This window comes from Panthera onca, chromosome B4 (assembly GCF_046562875.1).
Source record: "Panthera onca isolate mPanOnc1 chromosome B4, mPanOnc1 haplotype 2, whole genome shotgun sequence".
Lineage (NCBI taxonomy): Eukaryota > Metazoa > Chordata > Mammalia > Carnivora > Felidae > Panthera > Panthera onca.
Window position 1 is genome coordinate 14,002,754 of NC_138345.1, and position 12,242 is coordinate 14,014,995.

The following is a 12,242-nucleotide window of genomic DNA, read 5'->3' on the forward strand; positions in this document are numbered from 1 at the left end:
GAAAACTTAAAAACTAGTACTAGCATTTAGAGGCATTTGTATTAAAAAAATTTTTTTTAATGTTTATTTATTTTTGAGACAGAGAGAGACAGAGCATGAATGGGGGAGGGGCAGAGAGAGAGGGAGACACAGAATCGGAAGCAGGCTCCAGGCTCTGAGCCATCAGCCCAGAGCCCGATGCGGGGCTCGAACTCACGGACCGTGAGATCGTGACCTGAGCCGAAGTTGGACGCCCAACCGACTGAGCCACCCAGGCACCCCGAGGCATTTGTATTTTAAACTCGACTTCTTAGAGACATAACCAAGCATCGATCTGGTATTTTCCTTTCTAGGGCATGAGAAATAATATTTAGTTTACCTGGCATTTCCTCAAAGTCAGTGATGCCCAGCAGTTCCTCTTTTACTCCTCCTCTCTTTTAAGCCAGAGAGTTTTTATACTTCCCAATGCCAGTTTGCCTCCAGCAGAGATAGGGCCACATTCTTCCACAGAAGGGCAGATTCTGATATGAGGGCTGCTTGTCCAAGGCTCTCTTTTGCATGATATATATGTAAAGGGTTTTCCAATCTTACCGCGTGGCAGTGGTGATTCAAGTACAACGTCTTCATGAGCTAGACGGGACTTACCAACCTGAAATAACTAGTGTCATTAACAAACTCATAGATGTAGGCTTTCGAACACAAATCAAGTCCCAGGGACTCAGGGCCCAGGCTTGCAGAAGGTCCAGAGCATTCCAGCTGCTCTATTCGCTTATCCTCTACGATCTGACACCGTCTGTTCCCTCCTCCTGATCTCCTTGACAAGTCTCCTCAAATTTCATCTGAGGAACAGATCAGCTTAGAGCAATGAATTTCAGCTAATTTGCCTGGGTCTGGGTCTAGGTAGGAAGGAACAGTTTGGAATCACTTTGTGATCTTGGGGTGCTTACAGTAAGAAAAGGTGAACAGGATCTATTAAGGGGTGTCCTAACAAGCTGATCAACACCCCCCCACCTTGCTCAACACCACCAGCACAGAGCTGAGCACAGACCTCATGCACATACAGCAGCTTTCACTTTATCGTCACTGACGCCACGAGATAGGCTGCGTGTCACCATCTAACGTTGCTCCCAGCAGCCCCCAGCTGCTCTTCTTACCGCCCCTAACCCCACCTAACCCCTGGGTCCTGGGGACATCTGTCCATTCAGTGTCACTCTGGGGCTCTCTGCTCCTGGGGTCTGGGATCAGGGGCCACTCATGCTTTTAAAACTCTCTCCCCTATAGCTTCTCAACCTCCTGGTCACTGTTTCCCTGCTTCCTGGGGATCCATTTCAACATTCAAGGTGTTGGCATCAGCCTTCCTACTGGATTCACTAGCCCAGTTTTCAGATGTGCCTCTGGAACATCCAAAGACCTTGTGCCACAGAATTCCTCCTCCCAGACCTACAGCTCCTGATTTTCCTTTGTGTTCCCAATCCTAAACGTGGCACTACAGACGAACTCACCCAGATGTTACAACTCTGTTATTCTGGCTGCAGTGAAACTAAGGTTTCTCTTTACAGAACCTTTTTGAGGAGTGGTTTAACAGCAGTAAGGTTCTTCGGCAGCCCCTCCTCTTTTTAATGAGAAATAGAGCTCTAGAAAAATGGAAAATGTCCTCTGACCTTGGATTTTAGAAGTTGGTCTTGTGATCAAAGAGGAGACACGATCACCTCCTGGCTCGCCACTTACTGCTGATAAATACTCCTGGCATCAAGGCTGCTCTAGGAATCAGAAGATTGGGGCTGGCATCTCTTAAACCTTAAACAACTGATTTACAAAAAGTTCAATCTATGAAACATTTGGTGGTTTACTACCACAGCAAGTAATCTTACTTTCATTTATACTCTGTTGGAACAGCTCACTAAATTTAACAAAATGCCACAATGCATTTATAGAACATTCAAGACACGCACACGTGCGCACACATACACACAGGAGAATATTACTCAGCCACGAAAAAGAATGAAATCTTGCCATCTGCAACATGGATGGGCCTTGAGAGTATAATGCTAAATGAAATAAGTCAGACAGAGAAAGACAAATACCACATGATCTCTTTTATACATGGAATCTAAAATATAAACAAACAGGGGCACCTGGGTGGCTCAGTCAGCTGAGCGTCCCATTTTGGCTCAGGTCATGATCTTGCGGTTCGTGGGTTCGACCCCTGCATTGGGCTCTGTGCTGACAGCTCGGAGCCTGAAGCCTGCTTCAGATTCTGTGTCTCCCTCTCTCTCTGCCCCTCCCCTGTTCACCCTCTGTTTCTGTCTCTCTCAAGAAAACTAAACATTAAAAATTAAAAAAATAAAAATGAAAACAAAAAGGCCAAACAAAACAAGCTCATACATACTGAGAAGAGATTGGTAACTTCAGGAGGCAGCAGGGGTGGGATGGGAGAAATGGGTGAAGGGGCTCAAAAGGGAAAAAGAAAAAAATTTTAAGAGAATAAACTTACATTAAAAAATGCTGCTGTAAGAAATCTATTTGCTTAATGGAAAGGGTTTTTTTTTTTTTTTTGGTTGCCAAAAAACCAAAAATCATCATCTTAAAGTACCTCATCAGGGTTTTCAAACAGAAGGAAAACAAAACTTGGGCCAAAGGAGATAATTAAATTTTAAAAGCCATTTAACATTTACAAGACGTATATATACCTATATAGCACTAGTGTTGAGATTTGAAACATCAAATGCTAAACTTGTTTGAATCACAACTTGAAAGTACAATACTTTTATCTTTGTTTCCATCAAGGTGGCGTAAAAGCATGTACATGGAGATGTATTGCTTTCTTTCCCTCTGATACAGACTAAAAAGTGAGTGAGAAAGTGGGAATAAATTCCTAAGATTGGTAATCAAGGTTAGGTTCATTTTTATCTTCTACTAGACTCAAGCTTCTGACTCATTTAACCTTCTATTATTTACCTTGACTTGTAATACAGAGAAATTCTTTCATTCTCTGCCAGTGTCCTTAGATTCTTACTCAACAACTGGGACTTAATACAGCATCTGGTGTCAGAGGTCCTTCTGAGTGACCACTGTGAAATCTGTCATTTATACCTGAGTCAACAATGCAGTATTCTCAGGGAGGAGGGAGCAGTAATGAAAAGGATGTTATTCAGAGCACAGTACCCTCAAAAACGGAGCTGAGAGAGAGGGAAGCCTACAGGGTTCAAGGCCACCATCTGTCACCCAGGTTGACTGGGGTCACTGGTTTTTCTCTATATCCCTCCTGAGGCAAGGCTGGGCTGAGCAATACCCAGAAGGACAGACACACACACACACACCAAAATAAGAAAGGAAAAGGAGCACCAAAGGGCAGTTTTATCCATGAAATAGATCTGCCTTCCACATGCAAGAGGGAAAAGCTTTTGACCTGATACTTGAAAATCAGCAGTGGCCAGTGTTGGGGTTGTGGGGCAGGTAATACGTGAAGTTCTCAAGTGCACAGCTATGTGCAGAGACATTCTCTGTGGACCGAAAAAACTTGCGCCCAATGTATTCTTTGATTTTAAGGTGTAGCTTTACTACTCCACTTAATATTTCGTAAACGGGGATGTGTTTGATAATCAGTGTGGGCCTATGATATGGTAGCGTCTGGGCAGAATCAAGGAAATCCTGTATGTTCCCTGCTGTTATTTTCAGCCCTATAGAAAAAGGGTTTCAGGTACTAAAATGGGATTAAATGTGAATGGTTAGGACACTCACATGACCAACATATTTTCTCTACCGAATGATACTGTGTAATGCTTGGGTGTGTGTGTGGGGTGGGGGGGGGGGGCTATAAACCATTTTGATAGGAAACAGGCTCTCAGATTCAAGGATTTAGGGGTCACTGTCCAGTACTAAATTTTCTAAACATGGTGGAGACTGACCGGACCGCATCTACTTTCCCACTCTGACAATGCACTTGAGCTCTGGTCGTGGTTCTGTCTGAATGGACCATGTTGTCTTCCCCAGGGACGAGCTGAGACCGACTGCTCTAAAGGTCTATGCCCAACACCCATGGGCCAGGTGGGAAATTAATGCTGGAAATAAAAGCCCCCCAATTCTGACTTTTCTTTAAGAAGATAACACTTTCAAACCCTCAGCTAGCTACCCTGAGCTCTGAAATCCTGGGGTTCTCAAATCAGTGCTGAACAATCTGAGGAGGGGTGCTCCACAGGTCTAGGTCCGGGTGCCAGGACCACAGCTGGGTTTCAAAGTGTTAGATTCAGAGACAACCTGCCAGCAGTGGGCTTGGCGAGACTTCTCGAAGCTTTGGTTTCTCCAAAGAGAGAAACCGTATGGCTGTGTGCTATAGACTGATCTGTGTCATCCTCACCTTCTTATGTTGAAGCCCTAACCTCCAACGTGACTGTAGTTTTGAGTTAGGGACTTTAAAAGGTGATTAAGGTTCAATGAGGTCCTAAGGGTGGGGTCCTATTCCAATAGGATTGGTGGTTTTATAAGAAAAGGAAGGCAGTAGGGGAGCCTGAGTGGCTCAGTTGCTTAAGCCTCCGACTTCGGCTCAGGTCACGATCTCACGGTTCCTGGGTTCGAGCCCTGCGGGCTCTGTGCTGACAGCTCGAGCCTGTAGCCTGCTTCAGATTCTGTCTCCCTCAATCTCTGCCTCTCCCCCACTCTCACTGTGTGTGTGTGTCTCTCTCTCTCTCAAAAATAAACAAACATTTAAAAAATTAAAAAAGAAAAGAAAAGGGAGGCAGACACAAACACTTTGGAAACAGCTTCATTTATGATCAGGTTTGCTCCAGGTAGACCTATCTCTGAGAAAGTTTCAAAGCCCTGTCTTGGAGGAAAGGCACCCATTCATGGTTAAGTCCAAGGGTTTGGGGGCTGGATCTGTGTTCGAGACCCAGTTCTGCCACTTAGAGTCATGCAATCCCAAGAAAGGGGTTCCCACCTGGGGAAGTCTTCCCTTTTTCACATGTAGAACTGGGATAAGACAGCAGCATCAGTTAAGGAGGCTTTTGGCTGCGAACACTGGAACACTAGGCTAGCGGTGGCTTAAACAAGCAGGGGTTTACATTTCCCAAAGAACAGGAAGTCTGGAGGCAGCAGGGGCCGGCCGGGCTTAGCTGCTCGGCAGTGTTGTCCAGAACTGGGGTTTCTTCCAGAGGTTCAACCCTCAGCGGGTTGGCTTTTTGTCACTTCCTAGTCAAAAGTGTCATCACTGGAGTACGGGCTGTCACAACAGTGTCCAAGTAGAAAAGAAGGAAACGGGCCACAGGGTTCCCTCTCCCCCCGGTGCCATCCACTTATCAGGAAGCAAAAGCAGACAGGGACATGCTTTCACACCCCAGAACGGGGTCCTGCACTAGGGTGACCCCAGCCCTGAGGATGAGCCCACGTACTCTGACACCTGAACAAAACCAGGGTTCTGCCAGCAAAAAGAGGGGCAGTGTAGACTTTTATTAGTGTTTAGAGAGAAAAGTTACATGAAGTATGCTTGACACAGTGAAGTGTGGGCTATTAATAAATTATCAATAAACACTGATTTATTAATAAACTAATACATTGTCACCTTTCACTAGAACCCAGAGTTACCTGATAAACTCTATTTCCCTCAGGGAGACTACTTGATGAAATCTCTATACAGAAACATTCAGGTCTGTGTGTCAAGGAGCCACAGCAGAAATTCTTGGAAGATGAATTCTTAAGGGAAAAAATGTAAGCAAATGATATTTTACCTGTAGCCTCATACTAAACCTGAAACTTGTCTGATGTTCTTTTTTTTTTTTTTTTTTTTTTAGTGTTTATTTTTGAAGGAGAGAGAGACAGAGAGAGAGTGGGAGAGTGGCAGAGAGAGAGAGGGAGACACAGAATTCAAAACAGGCTCCAGGCTGTGAGCTGTCAGCACAGAACCCGACTCGGGGCTCGAACTCACAAACCATGAGATCATGGCCTGAGCTGAAATCAGATGCTCAGCCAAGCCACCCAGGCGCCCCAAAATATGAAACACTTCACAAATTTGTGTATCATCCTGGTGCAGGGGCCATGCTAATCTTCTCTGTATCGTTCCAATTTTAGTATATGTGCTCCTGAAGCGAGTACAAAGTGTTCTTAAACTATAGTTCATGCCACTGAATCCTCTGGGATCTGAACAAGGTATTCGCAGAGTATCTTTAGTGTAAATACACTGAAGGCCTTTGGAAAAGAGGGGAAGAAAAACCCTCTTTCAAGATTGTTATGGCTCACTTATCATGGTTTTAAATAAACTTCTACTTAAAAGACAACATGCTTTTTTTTTTTTTTTTTTTTTTTTTTTAGCAGGCAGACTATATAAAAAGTCCAATTAAACGTCTTCATGGAAACACTCATTTTGCAATTAACTCTGAGGTCTGATTCAGATGAGTGTGACCTGATCGTGAAAACTTAAGAGCTATAGAGGGGCCCCTGGCTGGCTCAGTCGGTTGAGCGTCTGACTTCGGCTCAGGTCACGATCTCATGGCTCTTGAGTTTGAGCCCCGCATAGCTCAGAGCCTGAAGTCTGCTTCGGATTCTGTGTCCCCCTCTCTCTCTCTGCCCCTCCCCTCGCTCATGCTCTGTTTCTCTCCCTCTCCCAAGAATAAGTAAAACATTAAAAACAATAAAAAAATAAAGAGCTGTAGGAACTAAGTGCTCATGCCTGGATCTCCCATGTGCAAAAAATAGATTTTGTACAGGGGGAAATGCTAATAGTTGTGTAATCCTAAAACTGGTAGGTACCCTTCCCACCACCAGCCAGATTTCATCTTGTTCCGATTCAGACCTGGAACTGCTGGGGAGAACAGTCACTATTTTGCATGCTCTTTCCCAATACGTATAAAAATAAACAATACTTCTGATATGATGTCAGACTGAAAAATGAATGCCAACTAATAAAGGAAATAGCAGTTAGCAAAGTCATTCGTTATGGTTCTGCTTTTGCTTCTGTTGCTTGTTGATGCCCATAAAACAATAAATTCACGATAGTAACCTAAAATTTTATATACATTTTCCCTGAAATCAAAGTAAAAGAGATCGAGGACATCTGTGACGAATATATTCTGCTAGTATTAAGAGTCCCTAAATTTGATTATGGTATATGGCATATATTTTCTCCCATAAAACTTGTATTTTCAGCTAATAGGCATCACCTTCTAAAACCACCTTACTTCTATCTCCAGCACCAACGGTTACCTTCCTCCTTGGGGATTATTTTATTTTTTTAAGACATATGTGATTTTAGAACAGTTTTAGATTTATGGAAAAATTGCAAAGACAGTAGAGACAGTTCCCATATAGCTTTTACCCAGCATCTTGTAGAAAAATCTGGTACATTTGTTATAATTAATGAACCAATGCTGACACACTGTCATTAACCGAAGCTCCTCCTTTATTCAGATTCTTTAGTTGCCCCCTAATGTCCCTTTCCCGATCCAGGCCCTCATCCAGGGAGTCGCATCACATCTAGTTGTCATATTTCCTTAGGCTCCTCTTGGCTGTGACAGTGTCTCAGACATTCCTAGTTCTTGATGACCTGGGCACAGTTTTGAGGGTACTGCTGGGTATTTTGTAGAATGCCCCCAGTTTGGGTTCGTGAAGTGTTTTCTCACGGTTAGACTGGGATTAAGGGTGTAAGGAGGAAGACCCCAGAAGGAAAGTGTCATTCTTGTCACATCAAGGGTACTATCAACACAGCTATTGATGTTGACCTTTGTCACCTGCCTGTTTGTTCAGTTCCTCCTAATGAAACAAGTAATCGTAGAATTACTTTCTACTTTCCACAACTCATACGTGACGGGCTGGAGGTTTTGTGACCTTGACAGCAGAAGAGTGACCTCACTTATTTCGGTTCTTCTGTATAAGGGATGTGTCTCCTCCACTCGCTTGCTCGCTTGCTCACTCATTCAATCGTTCATTCATTTGTTCCTAGCAGTATGGACTCCTGGATACTCAAGAGTTAATTTTTAGGAAGAGGCAGGAGCGCGTCTGGGTGGCTCAGTCAGTTGAACCTCAGACTTTGGCTCATGTCAGGATCTCACAGTTCATAAGTTTAAGCCCCACATCGGGCTCTGTGCTGACAGCTCAGAGCCTGAAGCCTGCTTCAGATTCTGTGTCTCCCTCTATCTCTGTTCTTCCCCCACTCATACACTCTCTCTCTCTCTCTCTCTCAAAAATAAACATTAAAAAAAAATAAAAGGAAGAGGCAGGAAGGGATTTTGTTGTATTTGTGCATGTGCAAAGGCTGGGGAGGACGGGCCGCTGTGCGCACAGAGCTGCTGGCCTCCCTCACGCCGACCAGACTCCCGTCACACACCAGACTGATGGCCCACAACAGTGAACTTTCTGCCACAGTAACATTACAGAGTCCTACATGCTGCAGAACTCTGGACTCTGTCTGAGCAACCAAACTGCAAACGCTGAACCCACCATATGCCAGGAGCCCTGCTGCCCATGTCAGTGCCCATCCTGGCCTTTGTCCTCAGCTCCCACAGTCAAGCAACTGGCAAACTCCAGGCACGATGCTCGTAAACACCCTGAGTCGGCATCCTATCAGGAGAATGGCTGGGACCTACAGCCCACCCTACAGCCTCTTGCACAGACTTGTGTACACGGTGGGGTACACGGTACCTGGGCTTTCACTCAAGACCGTGAATTTAGGAGAAACAATTCTGCAGGTCTTGATAGTGAGTATATATAGATAGTGGGAACTGAGCAGCGAGGGGCACATTATGTATGAAACACAGCAGGTGATGTAATGGAGGTTGTACGAAGTGCTAAGGGACCCTACAGAGAAGTCATATGAGGAGATGACAGCTGATATGGGGCCAGAAAAACAAGCAAGAGTCTGAGATGGGGAAGGGGGGAGGGTGGATCTAATTTGTAATCATTTATCAGTATTTTCTTTCTTTTTTTTTTTTTATAAATTTTTTCATGTTTGTTTATTTTTGAGGGGCGGGGGGAGAGGGAGAGAGGGAGCAGGGGAGAGGCAGAGAGAGAGGGAGACACAGAATCTGAAACAGGCTCCAGGCTCCATGCTTTCAGCACAGAGCCCAACATGGGGCTCGAACTCACGAACCGTGAGATCATGGCCTGAGCCGAAGTGGGATGCTCAATCGACTGAGCCACCCAGGTGCCCCGAGTCTAATGCTTTTAAATTTGCTTATGCCAGTGGGTGACGAACTCCGCAGGTGGCAGAACGTCTAGGTGTGGGAGTGGAATCTGCACAGAGTCGTAGGTACATCAAACCTGAAGTAAGTTTATAATTCGGGGTAAGGGAGGACTCATCTTATCAAAGGTTCTCTCACTGAGATAAACAGCACGGACTAGAAACATTTTCAACTATAATATTTTCTAGTGCAACCTGGAAAAAGCCCCAAATGTTCCATTTTGGGTATTAAAACACCTCTGCTTGGCTCACAGAAAGTCCTACTTGAGAACCACTGGTCCAGGTGACTGATGAGCGTAACACGTTCTGTTTTCAGCAGACCGAAGGCTACACTTAGAAGCCATTCTCCGAATCAGTACAAAACCCACATTAGCAAAAAGAGGCTTCACAAGGCACATTTTGAAAACTTTATTTAATAGTTTCCTTAGTTTTTTCCCAATTGCTGGTAACACCCACTATCCTATTTTTAGCTCCACTGTACATTAATGAAGATCTATGATAAGATACATGTAATTACTTGTGAGTTAAATGGGAAGGCTCTGCTCATAGTAAAAAAAAAAATCGATCTGCCTTCAAAGCAACAGGAAGAAAGAATCAAGGGGGGAAAGTGATACCATGGCAACACGGCTTTCAGAAAGACAAGCTCTGCACACCTTGTCAGCTACTCCACAGAGCTGGAGACAACCCGGGACATACCTGTGCTTCTGAGCATGCTCATGAGATCCTCAGGCACATCACAGAGGCAAAGGGACCCTTATGCACAAAGAGTCAGACGCCGCTGCCCCCCCAAACAGGGGGAGGTCCACATAAACAGTAACAGTAACGACAACAACAATAATAACATAATGGAAGGCTTCTATCTCCGTCTGACTTCTGAGTCTGCCACGCTCAAAATACTGCTCGGATTAACCCCCGTGATGTCAGCATCGGGACCACAGGGACTATGTCCAGGATTTGCAGGCCCACCCCCAGAGGTCCTGATCTGTGAGGCAGGGCCCAGGATTTGCATATTTAACTAGCATCCTGGGATTCAGATGCAGGAGGTCCTCAAGGACACTCGGAGACACAGTGATGCGAGGTGCAAGCCGCAGGCGGTCTGCTGACCAAACCAGCCCACTTTACCCCGGGAGTCACCCCTCAAGACTTTTATCATCAATCCTTCGTTCTGTGCAGTGTGTCGATGTAACTGTAGTGGCGTTAACCTGGGACGGTTAAAGTGATGAATGGAAAGTCGAGTATAATTAAATGCCAGCGCTGACTGTTACGAGCTTGTCGCATGCAGAACGGCGGAGCCAGGCTGCCGATTTAGACTCTTTGCCAGTCAGGGTGCCTCCTAATTAGTTCTGCAACTGTATCCCGTTGCTAAAAGTCTTGAGGGGTGAAGACAAATGGCAATAAACATGACTACAGCTCCCAGAAAATTTTAACCGCGATTTGAGGGACTCCAGGATGCCAAGTCTGACCCTCTCCAGTCCTATTTATATATAATTTTTAAAATGCATTTGGCACACACATGACTTTCTGACCATTTGGGCCATTACGTGAACAGCTTAGAAACCCAACCTTAGAGTCATGGCCCAGCATTAAATCTGCCTTGTGTTTACTCCATAAGCAGAGGTTCTGTCCCTTATCTGCACGCTGACACTCGGGGAATATTTCAAGACAAGACACAAAGATGAAAGTCAGCATGTCTCAGCTCTGGCTGACACAGAATCGGGGGGAGGGGGGGAGCTTTGGAAAAACTACCCATATTCAGGCCCCCCTAGACTTCGAACTTAGAGTCTCTGGGGTGAATCCTGCTGATGCTCCTGGGTAATTATAACGTCCACCCAGGGTTGAGCCCCACTGGAAATGCTTGTCCCTCCCAAGACCATGAGCATCCTGGAGGGGGACACGGTATCTCCCTCTCTGCCTTTCAAACCAATACGTAATAAATTATCGCTGAGCTAAACTGAATATATTTGCCTATCGGACTGTTTCCACGTCTGTAGAGGGCAAGCAGCCTCGAGGAACGAAGACTGGGTTCACATCTGTGACCTCACCTTCCCAACCAAACAACACTGGCACAGCTGGTCCCACACCTCCAGGCTGAAAGATGTGCCTGTCACTGTTCCTCCCGCTTAATGAGGGCTGAGAAGTGCTTCAGAGGTGGGGCTGCGATTGCAGTCGGCAAAGGCAGGAGCCTTCACCAAATATGAGGACGACGTCCCTCGGAAGATCACCATGACTGAAAGGAGAGCTAAAAGACGGTTAATCCCAACAAGTGCCTTCTGCTGGCAGTCAGGGTTGCCAGATTTAGCGACCTCAAATGTAGGATGTCCCGTTACGCTTGAGTTTCAGATGACCAACAAGTAATTTTTAGTGTAATTATGTTCCATGCACGATTTGGGCACCCTTATACTAAAAATTTATTCACTGTGTGTCTGAAATGCCACTCAACCGGGTGTCCATAGTTTATCTGCAGCTCCAGTGCTAATGGTCCCAAAGTCAATTTGTGTGAGTTTGTTTTGGGAAAAAGGGATGGTGGTATTACAAGATAAAAACAGCTGAAAACGCTGCGTTTTGTTTCCCAACAAATGCTTTGGCAGTCCCAGGCATAGGGGCTGTCTAGAATAAGATATAAGCAGAGTATCCATCTCAGTGACTTTTCAAAGAACGGGGTTCTTCAGCTCCGAACAAAGGACACAGCAGAAGAGAAACTTTCGTTGTGGGCCGCAGCTGAGCAAATTTATCAAACAAAGGAAGCATTCAACTCACACTCTGTGCCACGCTCACACACGAAAATTCAACAAACTGGATGCAGAAACCAGAAACAGTGATGCAATTTTATCTGGCTCATCTTGTGATTATGAAGTTCTCTTTTCCTGTTTTCGCTCCTGAGAGAGGTGGAGGAAAGGCACAGTGGAAAGAGGAGAAAACTGGCCTTACCGGATTTGCTCTTTCAGCAAAGACACTGAGGACCAGATGGGAGGCAGTTCCGGCCTCAAGGAGAGACGGACGGACTGCCCATGTGTACCACACAACTGCTCAGTACCGGGCGGGGAGGGTTTTCTGCTGTGCCCTCAGCGCCTAGAACAGTGCCAGGAATACGGAGCCA

At 45.4% G+C, this 12,242-nt stretch overlaps 1 protein-coding gene and 1 non-coding gene across 2 annotated transcripts in view; both read right to left on the reverse strand.

The window, feature by feature from the left end:
• FAM171A1 (family with sequence similarity 171 member A1) overlaps positions 1–12,242 on the reverse strand; it is a 134,860-nt gene that overhangs the window by 101,565 nt on the left and 21,053 nt on the right. The window lies entirely within an intron of this gene.
• Positions 5,960–6,066, reverse strand: LOC132660416 (U6 spliceosomal RNA). Its single transcript, XR_009601767.1, has one exon. It is a non-coding gene; the product is annotated as a U6 spliceosomal RNA (small nuclear RNA).